This window comes from Amblyomma maculatum, chromosome 4, assembly GCF_055883805.1.
Source record: "Amblyomma maculatum isolate TAMU_Amacu chromosome 4, ASM5588380v1, whole genome shotgun sequence".
Classification (NCBI taxonomy): domain Eukaryota; kingdom Metazoa; phylum Arthropoda; class Arachnida; order Ixodida; family Ixodidae; genus Amblyomma; species Amblyomma maculatum.
The window spans coordinates 27,995,725-28,019,576 of record NC_139347.1 but is presented as its reverse complement, the minus strand read 5'-3'; the positions used below and the strand labels follow the sequence as shown (position 1 = coordinate 28,019,576).

Genomic DNA, 23,852 nt, shown 5'->3' with positions numbered 1-23,852 from the left:
GGAAGAAGATGCTTAACGTACTTTCGTGATTGGCTGCTATAAGGTTTCCTAAATATTACAGTGCTGCAAGGAACTAGTAGAAGAGGGTAGAGAAATAGCCTGTCTAACTCGAGGTCCAAGGATCTAGGTGGGTTTGTTCTCCTGCTCGAACCTGCTGCCAAATTTGACGGCTCCTTCCTGTTAATTCGTAAGACCGACACAGATGCTGCATGAATGACACAGATGCGCCTGCATGTTCTAGGAGTAGCGTGGCGGATTCAAACCTCGAGGTTCCCGGTGGGTCCGGTTACCAGCTCAAATGTGCTGCCGAAGGCGGCACTTTCTTCGAATTTAGCTATGGCGTGTAGTTTTGTGACGTATCACACGTCGTATCACACTGACACGAGTGTGTCGAACGAGTGCTCCAGCCGCATGAGCCTAGAATCTTTAAAATCACACACGGAGTAATTTGGTGAAATGAGCCATTCAATACTAAAGCGCTAAAAATGGCCGATATAGCATCTTCGGGATAAAATAACTTCAGTCTTCATTTGAAGTTCGGTTTCGGATAGCGAATGTCCATTTGCATATACGTCTTGATCTGCCGTATTTCGTGACAGAGCATGCATTCTCCACGGCTATGAAGCCCCGCTTTAACAGAGCCTCGTGATTCATTATGGACAAACAGGACGAAAAGAAACGTGCACAGAAAAAACGATGACACAGGACAAGACCACGTTCTGTGTCTTCGTTTCTTCTGTCCACGTGTTCTTTCGCATAGTTTGTTGTGATGGATTGGGACCAACTCGCTCTTCTACAGGCCGTGGACGAGCGTGCCTGTCTGGCTCAGGAGTGACGTGCCTAAGTCGGGATCAAAGTGTCTTGTTGAGCATGATTTTGATCTTAGATATATGGACCGAGCCACATAACGCCTCCAGCTCAGAGAATGCCAGAGGCATGCTTGGAGATGCACAGAATAGTTCAGCAAACAAACATCCCCGAAATACAATAGTGACCTTAGTTTTAGAACACTGATTATAAGAGCAGCTTTTGTGGTATATAAGGCTGCATATTTGGGTCGCAGCAGGCTCCAGGATATAAGAAAAAAATGCTGGAAGGTAGAACGTGAAAACAAACAAAACAAAATTACTCTAAGGATCCATTTAGGGGAGGGATAACGATAGCAAAATCAGGTTCTCATTAGTAAATGAATATGGTGGTAAGTAAGCACCCAAATGAGAAGTCAGAGATCGTTATTGCGTTCTGTTCCAGGTCCTTTTTCAGACAGTTCATATCTAAGTTCTTGGGTAGAGGTCTTACCTTTGCAATATCGTAAATCAGTTTTAAGCTTTCGCGATGTCAGGTTCTGTTCATCGCAAAAGTTGCCTCGATTCCGCCATCAACGTAGAAAGGGAGAAATATATCGCTAGTATGCTCGCTGCTTTCAGAGAGGGGTGAAGAAAAAATAAACGCGGTTGGGTTTTGCCTGAGGAGTAGAGATGCTCTGATGACGATAACGCCTCCATTTCACGTGTCAGTGATATCTCCACTCACTATCTACCTTCCCGGATCGACCAGTGAGACTCGGTTGAGACCAACAAGGTAAGGTTTCTGTGACAGGCCGTACCTGACAGACGCCTCTTTGTGTTAGATTTTTGGTGATAAGGCGCCACAGATCGCCGACGAAAAGTGTCTGCAAGCAGCTTCGCTTCCTGTAAGCCGGAGTACTATAGTTGGTTTGACGTAAGCTAGAATCCGTGTCTGTTGCCGTGGCGGAGAAGTGTAAAACTGCGAAAAGGCAAAGTAATAATAATAATAAAAAAAAAAACAAAACAGCTTCACCTCGTAGCTTAGCGTATGGGCAATCGTGAGATGTACTGCAGGTAAGAGGCATTGCATATTGTTGAGCGGATTATACATGTGCTAGCGACGCTCAAGTATCTGCCTGCGCCCTTTCCAAAAAGCTTTCTGTCGCCTTCGCATCCTTTCGTCCTCCGATTTTAGTAGCCCTCGTTGCGTCTTGACTGCGTTGGCTTTTTGACGTGAGCTGGCCTTCTCAATATCTTCGTGGCTATAGGCAACGGGCGAACGTAATTCCCGCATCGACCGGGGCGCTGCTGTCGGCGAGGAGTGCATGTGCGGCAGGAAAAGCTTAGCAAAGGCAGCGTATTTTAAACATAAATCGTTCCGTGGTCGATTCAGCAAACGTGAACAAATAGTATTTCGCGATGAACACTGTTTGGCAGTCGTATACGGTCCATTGATTGCGGCTGGCTCGCGGCGAACGTTACCTCGGGCAGGATATAGTGCTTGTTGTCGGTTACCGGGGGATATGCGCTATTCATTTGGTTTGTGTGAACCATCGACCTAAATGTCCTCCCCAAACGTGAGTAGAGAATAGGGAGCAAATTTTATTGTCTTTGCGAAAGCAAATGAAGAGGTCCATATCATACGTGCTATAAAAGGGACACTCGGACCAATCGCTAAGTGATCGCTATATAATAACCTTTCTAGAAAGAAATTAACATTGTTCAAAAATTATGCTTTCGTCTACGTCTACCCTTGCACATATGCGTCTGTTTTACCTGTCCCAGTTCGTTTCCATTAGGTAGCAAATATTAGCGAGTATATGCTGATTTCAAACGACAAGGTTACACCGCGAAGACTTCTGCAAACTAGATTTCATCTGAAGCATGCTATTAGCGCTTCGTACGTGAACTAAATTACCAAGTGGCAAGCTATTGTGCTACACCGGGAAATTGTGAAAAAAAGATAGTTTACGGAGGTTTTCCTATAACATGCCGGCTTATTTCGCCTTGCTTTAAAGCTATTTTATTTACTATTGGATGAGTGTAAAGATCGTCTCAAAGGAATACCACACGTCTCCTGTAAGGATAAAATATCTTAGGTGGTGGAAATGTGTGAAGGAAACCTAATATTACAGTCTTAGTTCAACTGGAATGAACTCAGCGTCAACTCGGAATATTTTAATGGTAATTATCAACTGCTTGCTCTATTTGCTCTTTATGTCCGGTAATTCCTTTTGGAACATTTACTATTCCATTATAAAGACGCAAGACTTGGCTTCTGATGATCGAAATCTGGTGTCCTGAATGAGTAGCACAACAGCGCTACACCATGCCCACATTTCTTTTCTTTTTTTGTGCACTATAGTTAATACGGTCAAATCAAACCACGAAATGTTTGAAGCTTATGCCGAGCACAAAGGGGGAAAAGTCGTCGAAGAGGAGCGGATACAAGCCCAGGAATTTCTCGTGGGAAGAGGGCAGGAAATTCCGTTGTTCTCGCCCTCATAAAAATGGTGCATACCTACAAGAGGGATTGGCATGACCGGAAACGAACCCTGTAGCTGTAGCCACAGTCGATCAATCAGCAGGCAGAATGCAGCACACTCTGCTCATTGTCGACTTCATAATTTTCCTTCTTTGCGGAAAAGCTTTCGCACGTGCTACTCGATCGGCTAACTACGTTAAACTCGTACCATTTTTGTTTATTTTTCTTGCTGTCCTGCAGTCAGTTGCATGACTTCAGGAGTAATGTCGTGTCACCAAGTCCTGAAATGATTGTGCTACATATGTGCTAAATATACGCGGCAACTCCGACATCGGGGTCAATGCGACGAGGTACGCGGCGCAGCATGATTGTGTTTCTTCAACTGCGCCGTTTCAGAGCTTCCGAATGAGCAGAGACACGGTTTATACTGAATTTATAGAATGTTTTAGCTGAGGTAATTGTTTGAAATACTGATAAACGACCATGAAGGAAAATTAGGAAGTTCGCGGTTATCACGCAATTGAGACATCGACATTATGCGGCGTCACCATGCGATGACAACTCACACGCGTAACTATACTTGCTGTACTATAGCCACAAGAAAGCACTGTCTAAAACCAGCCAAAACTGTAAGACCTCTTAAAACAGGCGTTTATTGATAAGAACTGGAGATGCGTGTTGATAGTCGGAGGCACACAATTTACTGCGTTGCCAGGGGAGTCGGACGTCCCCTCCATCGCGCTATATGTACGCGTCCGGCTTCAATAATGGGCGCCTGACTATTAAACCACCACTGCAAAACAAAAAAAAAAACTCAGAGTTTAAATAACTAAGCGCAAATCGCTGTCGAAAGTTTCATTTAGTAGCATAATTTCTGTTGCGATGTCTTCGATTTTGGGCTATGCTACCGAGTCTGCTACGCTTGCAGCGCCGGGGCCATCCTGTATTACTCCCTCCGCTGCTCGCAGGGTGGCGCTGGTTGCTAGATGATCGTAGTATTCCTGTATACGCTACCTGCAGGAGCCTATACAGGAACACTAGATGATCGCGTCGGTTCCTACCTAATGCTCGCTGCCTATACCATTTTGTTGTTGAATCGCAAATTTTCTTGTTGTAAGAGGAATTGTTTCAAAGTGTTTGATATCTATATAGATGCCTAGATAGCGTAGAAGACAATTAATTACACATTTTGCGGGTCAAGATATAGTCAGGTAATTACTATGCACTTATCTTCTTCGCTTTTTAAGAGACTAGCCTGACTGACAGACTGTGACTTTCTCACCTCCTCTCCTCTGCTACCCTCCCCTTTTAATCCCCCATTCCCCTTCCCCAGTGCAGGGTAGCCAACCGGAATTATTTCTGGTTAACATCCCTGCCTTAAGCCGCCATCTTCTCCTCCCCCTCCTATCTCGTGATGCCCATGGTTTTCCTGACTCTTTATAGAAACAGATGCCATTACCTAAATAGTTCAGCTCCATTTTAAGGTTCCTGAACATTTTGTCAGCTTAGAGAAAGCCAATAAATATGTGCACAGGGTTATTCATCCTTAAACCCAACAGCCGAGTGAATCGCCGCCGCCTTCAAGCGCCGCGCATGTTACATGGCTGTGCACCGAATTAAAATGTCACAACTGGAGCGAGAATTGGCAGCGTGGATTTGCGTTATTTGCTACTTTGCAAGGTGAGACCGGGATGGATGCACTGGCGCCGCAAACAACTCTGCCACACATTCGCGTGCTCCCCATAAGAGTGACTGAACACGTACATTCCGAAGTCACTCAGGCCTATAAGGGAAAGCCACAGGAGTGCACAAACAAGGCTATTTTGGGTTCATTCCGCCTTTCTAGGCTAAAAATGTTTGATCTGGTTTGTTTGCAAATGATTCAAAAGATAACTGCATTTGAGAAGCTCTAATACTGTAGCCCGAACCTACAAAGCTGCGTGTATATATCTGTAGGACGTCACGGTGGTGATTTAAATTCAGCGCTAGCGGTTTCGACAGTTTTTTGATCTCTGGGTGCATCTTGCTTCATGCGCTTCCATGGGTGGTACCAGTACAGAGAATTTTGAAGAGGTCAAAATTTATGAATCACGACGCCATTTTGGTCGTTAGTGAATAAAATATACAGATTTGGACTTAAACAGTCGACGCTGCACTGCAGCCAGTGCATACTAATTCATGAACGGTTCACGACCAACAATCCGGACACTGACGATAGCTGGTCTACCAGCAAGCAATCCTGCATCGTGTATCGCCAGGACGCAAGGGCCACCTCATCGCTCACTCCTGGATTTCATAATGTCAGCCAACCTTTCTTCCTTCTTTTATTCATTGTTCATCTCATAACCAACTGATGCCCTGAGGCAATAAATATCGTTACATAAAATATTAGTATTTTGAAAATGAGTCTCAAAGTATTGTTTTGCTCTTTCGGGAGCGACGATCCCAAATACGAAGTGTGGCCTGCGAGAACAACTTATGGAAAAGCATGGCCTGTGGAAATTGCAGGGATTACATTTTAAGCCCTCAATAGCAAAGGGAAGTCCGGGGCCGGGGAGGAGGAGGGGGGGGGGGGGGGGTGCGCAAATCTCATGGCCCGTCCTCAAGAAAGTCCGGCGTCAGCATAAGGGTCGGCTTTCTGAGAAAAAATTACAAGCTCACATTTGTAAACTGGTAGTTGGAGCGAGAAGTGGCTGATCACTGATTGGTAGTTGGATTACGTGACGGCGCAGCATGGCTGAGCTGACTGAAGTTGTGGAGACGGATAGCAGTTTTGACACGTAAATCGAACTCTCCCGGAGCCTTGCATCCCGAGTCATGCAGGAAATTCAACGGCTTGGTCAAAGCGGAGACCTCTGCTTAGGTCGTGTGCCGTTTAAATAATGCGGTGGAGTACCACCTTTTGCTTATGAGTATGCACGCTACACTATAGGAACTAACTAAAAGCCTTAGTGATGAAGTGACTAGAAGATGCAGTTGCGAGAATGAGGATTTGCACAGTTAGTAGAATACGGAAGCCATCAACGCTGTAGTGTCATAACCTCAAAGGCGAAGCCTAAGTGTCTCCCAAAAGCTTAGTCTCTAATCTACTGCCTTTGTCCTCTGCAAGTGAATAACACCAATTAAATGTTTGCTGGCTATAAGACTGTCCTCATCTTGCAATCAAGGTCCGCTATAGTAAGCAAATATTGAAAACAAAGGTGAGGTAATGTTGTTTATGAACTCTAACGCTGCTGCTGTTCACTCGTATCCAACCCGTAGCTCCATTAAACGCTTAGTGGCATCGGAGCAACCTAAAACTAATTACATGACGTCCTTCTAAACGTTTATGCGCATGAAGTGAGTGGTTCGGTAAAAAATGCCCAAACTTTCTCCTTGTCAGTGTAAGTGCGTGCTTTTACAATGTTTGGCAGCGACCCATTGCACTTGACGATGCCCTGTGTTGTATCCCCATGCTGTGCCCACTGATCGCCATAGACGATCAAGACCTCGCTGGCTGCGAACCGCTGCGCTGGAGTACATACAAGCTTGGACTTAAATCGTGATTAATGAAGAATAAGCTCGTCGTAAATGTTCTATTTTTTCATGCTTAACAGTGGCTACAGCATATGTCAACAGACCCACACATATTAGGAATGTTAGCGAAAGGCTCGATAAATCTTGACTGGCCATGGTCATGCATGTTCTTCGGCGCATGGTTTCTTCGGTGAGGCGGTTACTGGAATGATCTATAGTGTATGGCTCACCGAGTTCCTGCTCTATGCGACAGCGCTACGACTATTAACCGTTGGCGCAAAATTCCTTCAAAGGAGGCAGTCTTTTCTGGCTTATTAAGAAATAAACACGGCACTGTCGCCAGAAATATGGTCCACAAAGCCTCAGATTGACTAGACACGAGTGTGGGCGTTATCACACAGGAAAACAATTGGCAACCGGCGTCAAATTCAATAGGAAACTTTCATTCATGTGACTTCGTAAGGTTAAAGTAGTCGTAAAGATTTGAATTTATACTCACTTTAACACAGCTCCTAATAACCACATGAAAAAATTAAAGCATAACACTGATTTATTTAATTTAAATAGGATAGGAATACAACTAATGCTTTGGGAATGTGCGGCGCGCACGCTGCCTACAAGCCCCGAAAGCATTCTTTTCTTTTGCATGGTACTTATTACACACGTTCTTCTACAGTAGCGTGCTACAAATATCTATTGCCCACGTAGTGTTGATTCTAGCTATATAAAAGTCTCTATAATGAAGACGCAATACTGCTAGTAGTGGCTATATTCAATGATACTGAAAACAATACGAAAGAAAAGATAACAACAAAGAAAACATACAAAAATTACAGTCGATTTGCATAGTTATTCAAATGCAAAGTAGATGCGTAGCACTGCTTGCACTGCAGTGTCAGACGGCCCGGGTTATTCCATAGCGAAGCCAGCCAAAAGCGAGGCGCTGCCGCGTCCTGAGCTCTCGTCACACCATCTGCAGTAGCTCGGCACTGAGGTAGAGGGAACACCGCGCTTACATTACGTACATGTCTGCCCAGTGACGGCCCTCACGACCGCAACTGTGATACGCGCCAGACTTCTCAATGGCTGCAGCTGTGAGTCTGCTCCACCTTCTCATTGGCTACGCACGACAGGGCGCAGCGCCATCTAGGCTGGCGGCGTCGCTCCAGTATCCTACTTGCCTCAAGTTCACGGAGATAGAGAGAGAGAGCAGGCGTCGGACCGCTACCAGCGAAATTCGTGATTGCGGCCGGATGTGATACGCACTAAAAATACATTCAGACATACGCGCTTTGTCTTTCGCAGCAACTCAAAAAGTGTCCTCCTTAACTTTCATTGTTCTTCTACCAACGGTTGCTCTCTTCACATATATGGTCGCACACCTATGTTGATATCTTCGGATTAGCCATTGGATTTTATAGAATTATTTGTCTTAGACTAACAGAAAACCTTCTACATTTAATGTGAAGAAGTACGACAGGCAGCGTCAACGTATTGAGTCCCTGGAAGGATCACAGTATTTTGCAAATTATCAAACAACGCCTGGGGTATAGTTAACCGAATCACAACACCAAAAGCGTCTGGAACATCAGTTCCACCCCGAATGACAATTGTGCATATACTTGAGATCGGGTGAATTTTTTTGTTTTTAACTGTGTACAGATCTGTAGTTTGTAAACTACAAGAGTTTCCGTGGTGCTCTTTGTGCAGGCGGAGTGTACTACAAGAAGGCGGGCCCTATGTGCATGGATGTGCATTATAATGTTCTACAATTACATTATTATTTATCTATTACCAGAGAAATTATCTTTATTTAGTTTTGAGAGTAATATAACATTTAATGATTGGAAATCACTAATATCAAAAGTGCATTCATTTTTGTTTTAATTTTCAACACAAGGCGGCAAACATGGAACGTCAATAATAGGCATTAAAAAGCTCGCTGAATTGGCTTTACGCAATGTGCAAATATAAAATCGGCTCACTTGCATTGTTTCGCGTTCGTATTGCAAACGTATTGCAGAAACAGCGTTCGTATTGCAAACGCAATACGAACGCTGTTTCTGCACAGAATAACCTCCAACAAGTTACCATAATTAGGGCGCAAATACCGTGCGCCAGACGCCATGATTCTTGAAAGTCAACTCTAAAGCTTTGAATGCCTACATTTGATTTTCACTATTTCTAACCATATACACGAGTAAACAAAACCATAACAAAAACTGCATACTTGATGCCGACAGCCTGAAAATTCACATCGTATTATTTTCTAAAATTGAAGATTAAGGAAGTAACCATCTAATTAAGATTTTTCATCTCATCATAAAGCCCCATAATTTACACAACGTTCGCCTTGCAGTAGCACAAATCTACCAAATCAAACCGAGGTTATCCTCATAGGTTTTATGATCATTTATTGATTTTTTTACGGCTGCACCAGTACCATTTCCATTGTTGGAAAATGGCGTCTTCTTGAGCCTCGAAGGAGTAATTAAAACATCCACCCTCAGATAGTGTCGCCTATCAGCCGCCATCCTAACCACCGCAGCCATCAATCTTTGCCCACCTGTACAGTCTCTAGAAGCGCCATCCATCACCCTTCTCCCGTCACGCCCGACACATCCCTGATGATACAGTATCATTCCCGTTCAACATACCCGCTTCGTGCTACAAAATTGCGACTAATATGCGACTAAAATGTGACGGCTACGCAGCAATCAAACTCACAGTGGTAAATCCAGCCGCCCCGGAGAACACGAGAACGACGGCAGCGCGAAAAGACGAGGACTGGGATGAGACAACAAGGATTGTGCTGATCCGTCAGTGGCGCCGTTCTTGCTGCATCGTCTCTGTGCATCTTCTTGTTTTCAAACATCTACTAACCTAACATGTCCCATTCGACGCACTAATTGCCCCATTCGTAGCTCCATAAACTGAAGAACAGCGCACATATTTTATCAAGAAAAATATTTGAATGTAGGTTGTTTAAAAACAACACCATTTTGTCATTTTCTTCGTCGCTCATGTTAGCTATCTACACAGCTATGATAGTTGAAAACATATACGTCTGAAAATCTCGTGAAACTACATTTTAATTAGTTCCTAAGATCTCATTTTTATGTAGACATTACTTGAAGGCAACTTTGTTTTCATTCATGGATAGTCGGCGCTGTGAAGTTCCTGCATCGTCGTCAGCGTTTAGCTAAAGCTGTTGTCACCAATATAAGTACGCAGGATTAATATGCCATATATAACCGTTTTAATAATAGAAAAAAAATGTACTACTGATAAGTTACGACCACATCCAATATGAATGCGTATTTACTTTTATTAGGCATAATTAATGGTAGCGTAAAATGGTTACACGACAGAACGAGAACGAAGCTTTGGCGGCACGCTTTGTCTCGAGCAGGCAGCGGCGGACGGCGGCAGGACGCGCGACACAGACGCTCGGGTTCACCTGGTGTAGCACGTCGTCGGGCTGCAGTTGAACGCCTGCCGCCATGTCGCACAGCAGCTGGAAGGACGAGGAGGTGTACCGTGACCACTTCGAGGCCGGTGAGTGGCACCCGCCTGCAAGCGCGCCAACCTGCCGATTAAGTCTTCGAGCCCTTCCTCCGAAAGTGAAAGTCATAAATTATTGCGCTATTCACTGCCCTGGAGGTGCTCTAGAGGTCGTTTTCTTCTGCTAATCTTTATGATGGTGCGCCAGTGATCTTAGTCCATCGGCGCTTAAGCGGTTCGCCCCAATAAAAATGACACTCCAGTTAGGGTATCTGATCTGCTTTCACGTGCCGCGCATCAAAATACAAGGGTGACCTTTAGACTCGTTTCTTGAGCACAATGTCTGCTTCATAGGCGCCATAAAGCCACTACTGATATGTTGCATACTGTTTTATAGACGTGAATGTTGGAACGTCTGACCTTCTAAACTAGGTGAACGAAAGCAACAGGCTGGCACTTAGATGGGACTTTTTTCTGCTGAATATCATGTAACTCTATCTCGCCTGGCTTCCTGATAAAGGATTGGAAGTTAGTTTACGCACTGTCGCCACTGCGTTCAGCGATAATTGCACTCCAAACCAAGTGTTGACCTTGTACTAGTTTGTGTCATTTTAAGTAAATTGAGTGAATTTGCCTGCCTATTTTTTCTTCCTCATTATCACTTACCGCCCCATTAGTGAAAGAGCGCGAGGGATGACCGACAAATCCTGTCGTCTGACCAACTAGTTCGACTTTCTACTGTAGTAAATGGTACACACTTGAAGCAGCAATTACCGAGTTACTAACAGAGTTTTGCTCAATCTTGTCCTCACTTCACGGCGCAGGTTGCCGTGATTAAAGAAACTCAGCCGCCTCAATAGCCTCGTTAAAAATTTTCTACGTATTTTATTACGCAGTAAACATCCAGAGATTTGGTTCACTCTGTTTCTGATGCGAGTAGACGGTTCACAACAGGTCAAGGGAGCAACTGTCTCTAAGGATATTCATTTTTGTCGCTTAGCGCTAGTTTTCTTCATGTACAATTAAACCAATATGCTTGACTGACTAAATGCGGACGGGAACACAAAATATGTTCTTCGCTACAGATTATTGGTCAATGCGGGTAATTTAATTCGCTCCGTTCGTTAACGCTCAGGTGTTTACGTGTGCTCCAATTGCGGGAACAAGCTTTTCGAGAGCGGATCCAAGTTCGCGCACAAGTCACCCTGGCCATCGTTCAGCCAGACCGTCCACGCAAAGAGCGTCAAGAAGGAACCGGAGCCCAGGAGCCCCAAAGCTCTTCAGGTAGGTTTCATATCGTAGTATTTGGAGTATTTGCAATTGCGCGCGCTTACTAAATATTTTACGAGTGTGGCTGCCAAGTATAATGACCAAATAAACATGATTGTTACATGGTTGACGTGTACGGGTGGAGACAACAAAGATGATATTTCACTCGGTATAATCACCCCTGTGAACCATGATGCAATGTAAAGTATTCGTAGTTCACACGTGAAACGATCCATCTGAATAACAAGCCAGCATCTATTACGCTGTTATATGGTCGCACTGGTGCAGTGACACTGGCGATCTCCCCAGTTGATACACACGTTTCTCACAGAATTAGAAAATAAATCATAGTATTCTTAGCAATGAAGAATAAAGTACAACAGTATTGCAATATCGAATATTCAGGTTGAAACTTATTCATCACAATTTTTGGCCAGTCCCTTTCGGTACAAAAGCTTAGTGAAAGCTTAGAATCTAGGCATTGAAGCGTGAATTGTGAGCATCCCTACAGAACGCCTAGAAATATAGGTGTGATAGCAATTACGGTATAAGGCGAGATTCAGAAGATTATATAGATACTTCTTTTGCTTATTTGCAGGCCGAAGATTTGCAAAATGTTGATTTGGTGGTTCCTTTGTGTTGAAGTGATAACAGAGTCAAACCGCAAAATATTTACTGGTATTTTTTTTAAGGTATTTAGCACAACTATTCATATTCGAGAATAAAGAAAACTATATCTTTTTTAGATTTCATTACCTTATGGGCTTTTCGCACACCCCTACCTTTCGCTTTATAACTTTAAAATTGGATGTTAAACATAACTGAACTTCAATGTGTTGGAGTGAAAACGTTCCTAAACTGAGTAATAATGGAGAGCGTACTAATAATAATGCTGCTATACGCCTATAAAAGGAAGCTTTACAGCTTTCTTAGACAATTCACAGTTGATGGAACGTTTGCAATGGTGCGTTTCGTTCCTGGGAACGCTGCTTATCCAAAGCTATCGTTCTACCAGCTCACCTGACGAGGAAGTCTAGCAGATGGTAGGGCGAGGTAGAATTGACTGCTTTGATGTGCTAAAGGTGTTGTCTAAGTTACAGGAAAATTCCGCAGATCTTTTCTGCCTTCCGGGATACCCTCAAATACAATGGACGTTTCGGCATTTGTTTGTGGCTCAAACAGCCTTTTTCACAAGGCCGCTCTGCGCATGCGCGCCCCTCCCCTGCTTGAAAAGTAACCACCAGCCCGAGCTGCGCATGCGCAGTTCTTGGCTTCCGCGATCGGTGCAGCTGGAGCTGAATTTCGGCGCCATGCGCTTTTCATACTGGTGAGAGGCGCATGGGACAGATGGCGGTAGCTGTCACGTACAGATAGACCAGTAGCAGATGAATTTTCAACCACTCCCCAGAGGGCACCCCATCTTGTTAAAAAGGCGGATTTTACCACAGCCTGCCTTCACAGGCAGCCCAGTTGTTAGTTAGGGTCTGACGCCGGTGATAGAAAAGCTTCAAATCCCGAACTAGAGTGGCATTTTATCTTGAGGCCTCAGCAGAACCTTTATAGGACATACCTTTAAGTTCAGATGGCGGCATCCTAGTGAAATAAAATGAGTACTCACTCCAATACCACTCAAGTAGAACTAGAGCAAGGAGATGGCTTACACGGTATGAAGGAGCACTGAACAAGGGTAAAGGAAGGAAGCCTCAGTTCACATGTCGAGCCTGCGAACTGCTCTACCTGCGAACTGCGGTTTCCCCTCATCACCCTTGTTCAGTGCTTTTTGATACAATAACAATCAAGTTATTCCCTGAATCATGCATCATGCCACGCAATGAAAGACTTTTGCACTGTGTTTTGGTTCTTTGGCATTCTTCAGCGTATGTCCCAATGCTACACGTGCAATGTAAAGGCGCCCATAATAACTACAGCGCCAATAATGTGCTGTGCAATGTCAGTGCACGTTAAAGAACCCCAGGTGGTCAAAATTTCCGGAGTCTTCCACTACGGCGTCTCTCATAGCCTGAGTCGCTTTGGGACGTTAAACCCCACAAACCAAACCAAACCAAACCAAACCAAACCAATATATAGAAAAATATCCACGCACTGTAGGACGGCGCTGAATCCTGCGGCGAAGGTGAATGGCAAATAGTATTTGAAATTGATTACTAAAGCGTTTCGAGTGTTAAATGTTTCCTCTCCAGCGCAAGACAATGAAAACTGCCGAAGTAACAGACATTGCGAATTACCAAAAAAAATAGGTTGCTTGTAGACAACTTTTTTATCAGCTAGGCTTATGATCTTCTGCCGTCGCCTAGGGTGCCATCTGCATTGAAGACACATTATGGAGGAGGGTAGTGAGGTTTCCAAGAGTTAAGGATAAAATTCGCTGGAATCTTCTTGTACTAGTCGCTGGTTTTCTTGTGGGAGAGCAAAACTTCAAGGGGTCGAGGTTATGACGAAAAAAGTGAGCTGTAATGCTTTCTTTACAAAAAAAAAAAAGAATTAGGCTACAGCTGCTTTAGGATCAAGTTTGAGTTCCTAAAATAGGAAGCGGCATCTGGAGCTACCACAGTGTCAACAAAATCTAGAAAGGTTTAGCTTTCGCTGTGGCAGCCAATGCATGAGGAGTAGAAGTGCACGAAAGTATAGAGGACTGCATTGTTGATCTGGCAGATGTACTCATCTAAAGGGAGAACTGCTTAACTGCTATTGCTCGGGATGAAAGGATAGCCTTTAGATTAGGTCGCTGGTTTTGAGTATTGTACGATAACAACGTTAGTGGGAGAGCACACTGAGCGACTAAACATAAGCTGCATGGCACCCAGGAAGTGATTTCAGCACAATAGGAAGATATTTCTGACAGCTAGTTTTAGGGACAGCAAAATTAGTGTCGGGCAAGAGATAACAAATGCCAAGTAGTGAAAACTACCCGTTGACACTCTTGCTTTGGTGTCTAGTGCCTCTGATTCATCGAAGCGTTCAATTTGAAGAGTTGGAAGTGTGCCTTTTTGAGCTTTAGATGACGTGTTAGTTGCCTAGACAGAATCTCTTTCATAAAGAAACTGCCATTCATTAGCCGTTTTCTAAAAGTCAGTCTTCTCACCATAATGATGTTTCTCCGGAAACGAAGAGCACATTTACTTCTATAACACTGGTCTTTAAGACCTTTTGCACTCGATTCAGGATGCCGGCTTTATCCAAACTGCAAAAGGCTCCGAAAGCAATGATCGCACGGGAATTGCATGAGTGGGGATCTATGTACAAAGGAAACTATCTCGACGCCCCACAGCTTATTCTCTTGAGAGAATCGTATCGTCCTGCTTTCTTCTATTCTCTGTGTCGTGTTTTTTGGCTCGCTTAAAATAGATGTGAGAATCGCCTATGACGTCTACCAGAGTATACATATTTTGACATTTTCTATCCAATGACAGCTCCTGTTTCTGTACAAGTACAGTTTTGTTTTAATAAAATGTTGTAGCTTTTTGACACAAGGCATCTTTAACTTCCCCTCCATACACCTTTAGTGTCTTATTTACCGCAGAGGATGAGGTGCATCTTTATGTGACTGTTTAAGAAGATGCTGCGAAGTGACAATACAAACGCGCTAGAGCAGTCTCCCGTTGCTTTTCCGAGAGAAGATGGTCGACTAGCTAAGGGAAAGCCTGCGAAGAAGTTTCGCGCTCACATTTTAAATGATGTAATCCCAAATTAAAATTTTTGAGTTCTCATCAGTACGCCAGCGGAGTGTAGAAAAATTCATGACGATGTCACTGTTGCCGAATACTTAGATTACAGATGGTATCGCCCACGCGCTGTCTTATAGGTCGTCCGATGCTGCCGAACAACGCTTCATGATCTATATATTGGTGTGTCTGGATTCTCTCCTTTCAAACAACTATTTATTTCCTTGAAATGCAGCGTCGTTATACATGACATCATCATTACGGCCTCAACCGGTGCTTAGAACGGTTCATTGCGTTCGGCGATTACACCACAAATTGAAATCCTACAAAAAAAAAATGCTTTGAATTATTGCTGAGGAATTTTCTAGCATCCGTCCCCTCTAATCTTCTACAATTTTAGAACATTTTCATCTGTACTTTGAGCTCCGACAAAGGGCATGGACCGAAGGCGTAATGTCCTCGCCTAATGACGATTCTCGTTCGCGAATGTGACCTTTGCTGCTTTCCTAGTCCCTAACCCCTCACATTGTGATGCCAATATTTAACGTATGCTAATTAATTTAGAGTATGCTAACGTATGCTAACTCTTAAGATATAAAACCTCGCTTTGAATAGCCCTGCGATTCTTAGGGCAGCGTATAAAACTTTGAATTCAATGGGTCCTGGAGGGCTACATTCCGATTTACTCTCGCGTCCTTAAGGCGAAGCGCGGGCGGGCAGCGCCTGTCCATGTCGCGTGGTGTTGTGACGTCACAAAACATAACGGCCAGCCACTCTATGATCATGTCTCCTGCTAGTTATCTTCTGTCAGAGGCGTGCCCGTGATTGGTCGCTCACAGCGCCGACGCCGACAACACCGGCGTAAGATGTTCGGCTAGCGGGGCATTTAAAGCTATCATGATGTCATGACACCTCTATGTTTAGAGCGCAGTCTGACAGCGGCCCGAAAATGGATTTTTCCGCTCACACTATTGGAGCCCTGTAACACAGCCATCCTTCTCACATTATATATGGCCCGGACCAAGTGACAAGTCATATCTTAGATCTGTGCCGAATTTCAAGAACACATAAGTCGCTGAAACCGAAACATTGTCAGACGCCTTTACGCACAGATATGCATTAAAAATATGAAGCATTACGAATGCACTACGGCATATGTATTATTTGAACTTTGGGCACTCTAAAAAATCAGTTACGCGTGTTTTAGGAAGCGTTTCATGCAATAGTGCTATGTTCTGGGCGCTTAAGTGATGCTTCAAAATCGAGGAAGCGAGAATGACATTACGGAAAGATATGTCGATGGTAGATGCTGGAACTGGATGCGGAAGCTTTACTTTGTGGCATCTGAATCTATAAATTATATTTATTGCCACGCTAATGGCATGGGAATCGTTAGAAAACACAAGAAGCAAATAGAATATAAGGAAACACCTGTACGGAGAAACCGTTCATTGCGCTGTACTTGCCCCGTCCCTCTTACGGCGAAATCCTTAATGGTCCGTGTTCTATGACTTATAGGAGTACTTCGTTTCATGAGATCCTGTTAGGGTGCCCAGCACGGCTTAAGTTTTCTAAGCAGTGCTCGGGAATTGATGCCCTGGTGTTTGGGTTAGGAGCCAGTTCTCATTCAATTATTAGAACACTATGCTCGCAAATTTGGCAAAAGATGACATTTGTTTTATGCGACATTTGTTCCTCGTTGCTTCCATATGTAGGTTTTTGATTAAGAGCCAAAATTGAATTGCTGCTCTCAATGCCTATACACGAATTTCATGCCGTGCCCAGGTCTACTGTGGTAAATGCGAGTCACGCCTTGGCCACGAGTTCTTGGGCGAAGGGCCGAAAGGAAAGTCGCGCTTCTGAATAACGTCTGAATCCATCAAGTTCGTCGGCAATGGTAAGAGCACACTGTGCAATGGGCAGTTGTGTGCGTGTTTAATGAAAACGATTTAAAAAATACAGTGAGGATAAAAGCAAATTATATCTTCGGTTCCAGTTGAAAAAAAAAAAAAACCGGCTGCCGACTGTAGATCTTGATGGCTATATACGTTTATGCTAGATGGAGAGCGAGAGCCGCTTTCATTTCTTATAATGCGGGATTAACACGGAACACGGTTCCGCTCTGCTCAATGTAAAGCTCAATGCATTAGCACTGAAAAATTGTGGCTACCGGCACGAAGAAATTACTGGGAGCTTATGTAGCTTCAGGAATTCATGCCTAAATAGCTCTTATCTAAACGCACTTTGCCTGTATAGGCGTGTGGCGGTGTGGATACCTGAGTCTGAACTCACCTTTTATTCTTTATATATTCATCACTTTCATAAAACATGCCTAAGCTGCCATTAGCACGTGATGATCTCTAAATTCTCCTGAATGCAATCTGATTTGGTGTTGATAAGCTGTTTTACAATGTTATTGTCCACGCCTTATGTAATGCCTCCGGGCCTTTAAGACTTCTTTAAATTAAATTAAACATAAAGGTTCTTATAAACGTCACATCCCTTCCTTGTCTGTTAATGTCGTTTACAAACTTTATCGTTACCAGTTTTCTCTACAAGCTTTATTATTTGTGCTTTATTTTGCTATGAACGGCCCGCTATCATGGTGGTCAAAGCTTCATGACTGTATATCTGGGAATAAACACAAAAACTGTGTCAAAATGGTATCAATCGAATACACGTAGCAAAACATTGGTCAAGAAGCGATAAAAAAACAAAAAACAAAAAAACCCAAGTGTATTCAGGCATTACTGCACACATTTAACGAGTTAATTGTGTATTGTCCCTACAATATTTAGCATGCGAGATCATACTAAAGGAGAAACTAATAGGCATACCACTGACAAAGCCCATCTTACGAAGTAACTGAAAGCTGAAGTGATTTTTGTCGCATATTTTCATATATTTGCGAAAAAAGGTTTCTAGTATGTAACCTAAGAAAAGAAACATTTCATTATTAATCCCAACATCGCAAATATGTGACTGGCCTAAATCTGTGATCGCAAAACGAGGAGCATACATCCGAAGGAAAAGTGTAGAAGAGAGCATCAGCAATTCTTTTTTTTATTCTGGAAATTCAGACAGAGTGCTGGTGCAGGGGGCAATATGCGAAAATCAATCCGCCTGACTAGCCCCTAAGCACCATTCAAACACAACAACAGCGAGCACTTACATACGAATACAAAGAACAATATAAAGATCAAAATGTAAATGTCCGTGCTACATAAGTTATAATTTAAGCGATCATTCCATCCTTATTACACAAAAAACAAGCCAAGAAAAAAATCACACAACAGTACAATGCTGACAAGTGAGGTATACGTACTTATATTAACAGTAAATATTGGAAAAAAATGAATGTTCGATCTCTTGAACGAAATATCAGAAAAGGAATACATAATTATCAGTCTCAACAAAGTAAACTTTTGCTAGCTTAAGAACAAAAAAGAAAGAGGAAGATTGCTCCATTATACGCTACAACTGGTAGTTGCAAATCTTAAGGTTTGGAATTTGCCAGTTCATTGTCCTTAGTGTACAAAAGTAAAATCAATTTTACATCTCTCAGGCTAGGTGGAAGATCTTTTTCATAGAGCAATCATATGGAATGAAGAAAAGCAATACTGATCAACTCAATGCGTTTGAAGGAAAATAATTAGAGGTTGGAGGCGTCATGTTTGCCTTTTTTTTTCCCGCTGCTAATCCATAATGATGCATGTTATCGATGGTATGGATATACAGTCGGTTATGACATCCGGCGAACAGCGAAGCTAGAAGAGCGTCTGTATTCTCTCCACGTTCAGTTGTCGAATATGGACGGGTAAATAATCATTAAAATTTTTGTTTTTTCACAATATCCAAGCGTTCCTTAGCTATTCATGTCTATTACTGCATTACGACATTGCCTGGGCAAGTACTGAAACATGCTAGGCGGTAGCACGCGCCATCTTCTTCTTGTCATTTACAAGCAATCAGACCTTGTGACTTGAATGGGTGTAATGTCTACAAAGAGATATCGAGAAAACGTGCAATACTTGCGGAGCCACCGGTCGTGACTCTAATTGTCCCATTTATTAACCTCGCTCACTGGGCATCTTTCTTGCAGAGGAAGATGTGGCTAGCCCACCGAAAAAGGGTGGATGAGGAGGGAAGTAAGGGTAGTGATCTCTCGATGACTCCCCTTCGTTAGATGACGCCGACAGGAAGCGGAGGCTGCGGGTGGCGTGGCAACGCACTCATGAAGGTGGTCGGCAAATCCCCGAGGAAGGAACCGAACCACTGGATGGAAGCCGCCTGTTGCCTCAGCGAGTTTCCGGAAGCTGCAACTTGCACTTCCTAATAAAATATGAGAACACTCAGATGTAACGTATTCGATCAATTAGTCGAGTGCGGTTTCGCGTGCTCGTACATTTGTTTGTTGCATCGTGTCATGGGACGGCTGAGCTTCTAGGCCACTCGAATGTGCGTTGATGTGAGCTGAAAGCTTGTCAGAATCACTACGCGTACACGTGGCCGGATGCCAGTAAAAAGTGAGTTAGAAGCATTGCAATGATGAAGCAACTATTGTAGTGAATCAGATATCAGCGCTTACCTATATATTACGATTAAATGAGAAACTCGCGGCAGCAGATACCATTACCGCCTAGTTCCAAAATAGTTTTTCGTTTTTCCCACTGCTTGTCTCATCGGTCGCAGTACTCTATGTTGCCCGTCATCGTGGAGGAAGCAGCCACAGGGGAGCGGCTGATGATGCTTTTGAAGTATGCCTCTAAAATGTGAACTGGAGAATGTCAGCCCCCCCCCCCCCCCCTTTAACCGCGTCTGGCTTTTTTCAATGTCAAGAGCAAGTCTTCAAGAAACAACTGGGGCCAACGCTAACTTGGTTCTTGAGAAAAAGAGGTAAAGAGCGGCTCCAACACTGTTTGGCTTGCCGAGGTGAGCAGCACGAAGTGGCGCTTTCACATCAGGTTGTTTTATCCAGTATTTGTTACCAGCATTTTCGAGAAGTGATCGCTTTGTGCTCAAAATTTTAACAATTTATGCAGGCACTGCTCTCAGTCCTCCATCTATCAAATCATGTAAATGTGATGCGTTGATCACCAGACATAACGTCGGGAGAAAAAGTGGTACATAACACTGTTCTGGTGACAGATTTTGGGAGAACGGCATCGAAATGTCATCTACGAACAGCGACAGGAACAGCGATAGCGACACATGCATTAAGACAAAATGGGGCGCCGCCACCATTGCCTCAATCTCAGGTAGCTGTTGCTAGATGAAATTGGAATGCTGTGTTCTGGAGCTCCGCCAACGGCTTAGTATTGTATACCACTTTCGCTCACGACTGTACCGTTTCGCGCTAATGTGCGTGCTCCTTTTCTATGTCATACATGCTCCTTTTAAATTCATCCTCTCATAGGCGCCCTACGACCGTGCTCTACGACCGCCGGACAGGACTGCTGTGATATGTACAGATAAAGGCAGTGCGCGCTTTTTAGGTGCAGGATGCTGCAGTCTTTGTTTGTTTTAATAGCATCCACCTGCTTTATGCAATTTCTCCGACCTCACAAAAGCAAACGAACAATAGTCTGCAATTTCTGTACAAGTAACCCTCTTAAGACTATAGTTCCTCCCTTGAGCTCGCTCTTGAGAAAACAAAGCCTTATACTTATTTTCTAGAGCAACATGGGCACTAGCTTTTCCTTTCCAGACCCGACATGCAAACTTGGGAGCGCAGTGTGAACATTCCCCACAGCGAATTTATAGCGAGGCCATTAACGTTAGCAGACTTTATTCATCACCATCATCATCATCACCATCATCATCATCATCATCATCATCATCATCACCATCACCATCATCATCATCATCATCATCATCAGCCTGATTATACCCACTGCAGGGCGAAGGCCTCTCCCATATTTCTCCAGTTAACCCGGTTTTGTGCTAGCTGCATCCACTTGACCCCTGCGAACTCCTTAATCTCATCCGCCCACCTAACTTTCTGCCGCCCCCTGCTACGCTTTCCTTCCCTTGGAATCCAGTTTGTTACCCTCAGCGACCATCGATTATCCTCTCTTCGCACTACATGTCCTGCCCATGTCCATTTCTTCTTCTTAATTTCTACTAGAATGTCGGTAACTTGAGTTATTTCTCTGATCCACTCTGCACGCTTTCTATCTCTTAATGTTACCCCTACCATTTTTCGTTCCATAGCCCTCTGGGTTGTCCTCAACTTAAGTAGAACTCTCTTGGCTAGCCTCCACGTTTCAGCCCCATAGGTGAGTACAGGCAAGATGCAACTGTTGTATACTTTCCTCTTGAGCGATACCGGTAAGCTGCTAGTCATAATCTGCGAGTGCTTGCCAAATGCGCTCCATCCCAATCGTATTCTTCTTGTTATTTCCTTTTCGTGGTCCGGATCTGCGGTTACTACCTGTCCTAAGTAGACATATTCGCCTACTACTTCCAGTATTTCGCTACCTAATGTAAACTGCTGCTCCTTCCCGAGTCTGTTGAACATTACCTTAGTCTTCTGCATATTGATTTTCAAGCCTACCTTTCTACTTTTCCTGTCTAGGTCATCAATCATTATTTGCAGTTCATCCCCCGAGTTGCTTAGCAAGGCAATGTCATCAGCAAATCGCAGATTACTGAGGTATTCTCCATCTACCCTTATCCCTAACTGCTCCCATTCCAAGTCTCTGTATACTTCCTCTAGCAAGCTGTGAATAGTACTGGGGAGATTGTGTCTCCTTGCCTAACACCTTTCTTTATGGGCATTTTGTTACTTTCTTTATGCAGAACTATGGTTAGTGTGCAGCCACTATATATATGTTCCAGCACTTTATTAATGGGTAGTAATTATGTGGATATGTCGGCAGGTTCGTGTCATCACGAATTTTTCCGTATCGTTACTTTCAAGTAGAAGGAGTTATAAAAATAATGAATGTATTAGAGAATGAAAAAAATCCCGCTGTTGAAACAATTTGGTGCATGCGGGTTAATATGGTAATTAGAGACAAATAAGTCAATCAGACGCCGAAATAGCCGGGAAGGGTAATGGCGACGTCCTATAAGGGGGGTCATGTGGTACTCGATTTTCGGTGATGCAGGCCTAACTTCTGATGGCGGGACATTTGAAATATTTGAACCTGAACAAGCGAGAAAGGACGCGGTTTCTATTCACTTTAAAATTGTTCTTTATTTGTCTCAGAGAGAAAAAGGCGCCAGGCACAAAGCTACTTACAAAGTGGCTTGACTGTGCCCGGGGCCTTCTTCAGGGCAATATACAGCATACAGCATTCATACATGCTGATGGATCATAAATAAATAAGATACTTCAAAATCAATACATACACAAAAATAAACGTGTAAAAAATTTGCGGCAATGGAAAAGAATTTATAGTGGGAACGATGCAGCAGTTAATAAAAAAGGAGAAACAAATACAGACAAGCAAATATCAAACATAAAAAATCGAGAACACACTACCACTCAGCTCTCGTGGAATCCATGAAGACGAAACCAAACTACACTTGTAAGGATATAATATTTCTGAGATAACACTGATAGCAAACGGAGGCACGCCAGAAAAACAACACTTGATACTCATTATATTCATGAATATCATAATCATGATATTCTTGATATATATAGATATTCATGATATATTTCAGGAAATGCCTGAACAAAATGTTCTTCATGAGACTGATATTTTCATGCCACCATTCATTTACATTCAATGTAGCCGGTAAGAAGAACTTCATCATTGGTTTCTCATAATTATTACGTTGCTGAGGTACAGTCCATTTGCGTTTTTGACGTGTCTAGGTTGGTCGGCTTGTTTTAAGGATGCTAATTTGCCAAGGAAGTTACTCCGGTGCGAAGCCTTAAATTTGCGTGTTCAAATGGTGGGAATGGTAAGAAAGGGTTAAAATTGAGGTAATAAATTATTGCAGTCTGAAAACTTCCTTGAGTACTGCAGAGTCTGCAGTGGAGAAATGCGAAAGCTTGAGCTAATTCCTGCTGTACATGGTACATTGCGCACCCCTAGTCGTACACAGCCAGCGTTCCGTTGAACCCATCAAAGTTCGCCTGTTACTATAATCGGCTTTCACATGAAAGGAATGCGCACTTTCTGTCATTCGCGGACTCCCGCTGATACATCTTGTGGACAACACCACAGCGTTCAGGCTTACGCATTTCTCTAGTGCAAAGCCTGCAGTGTTATCGAAAATTTTTAAGGTCACAATCGTCGCATAGCCTCGTGCTTGTAGCAGAAACGCAGACTACCCTTATGATACAAGCACATTGAAGCTATACAGTTTTATCATTATGTCCTGTAATTTGCGCCGTTATGTCGGAAGCTGCGCTGCTCTCCATCAAAGCGAAAAGAGGCTGACAAAAATGAGATGAGGCTATATAAAGGCCATGGCGAACTTTTTAATGGATAATGTCTTCACTAATGGAGTGCGCGCGTTCCTTAAATGATGGTGCCTGACAGCAAACTATCGTTATTACTAAGACCCGAAAGTAGCGCTCGATGTTTCCCGTTAATTTTGGTACATTTTTGTTTCGGAATTTAACTGAGTTTGTTTTTATACCGTTTA

At 43.4% G+C, this 23,852-nt stretch overlaps 1 pseudogene; it reads left to right on the top strand.

Annotated features, from left to right (window-relative positions):
• Positions 1–10,292: 10,292 nt before the first annotated feature.
• The window catches only part of LOC146190542 (methionine-R-sulfoxide reductase B1-like), a 107,068-nt pseudogene continuing 93,508 nt past the window's right edge, over positions 10,293–23,852 (top strand).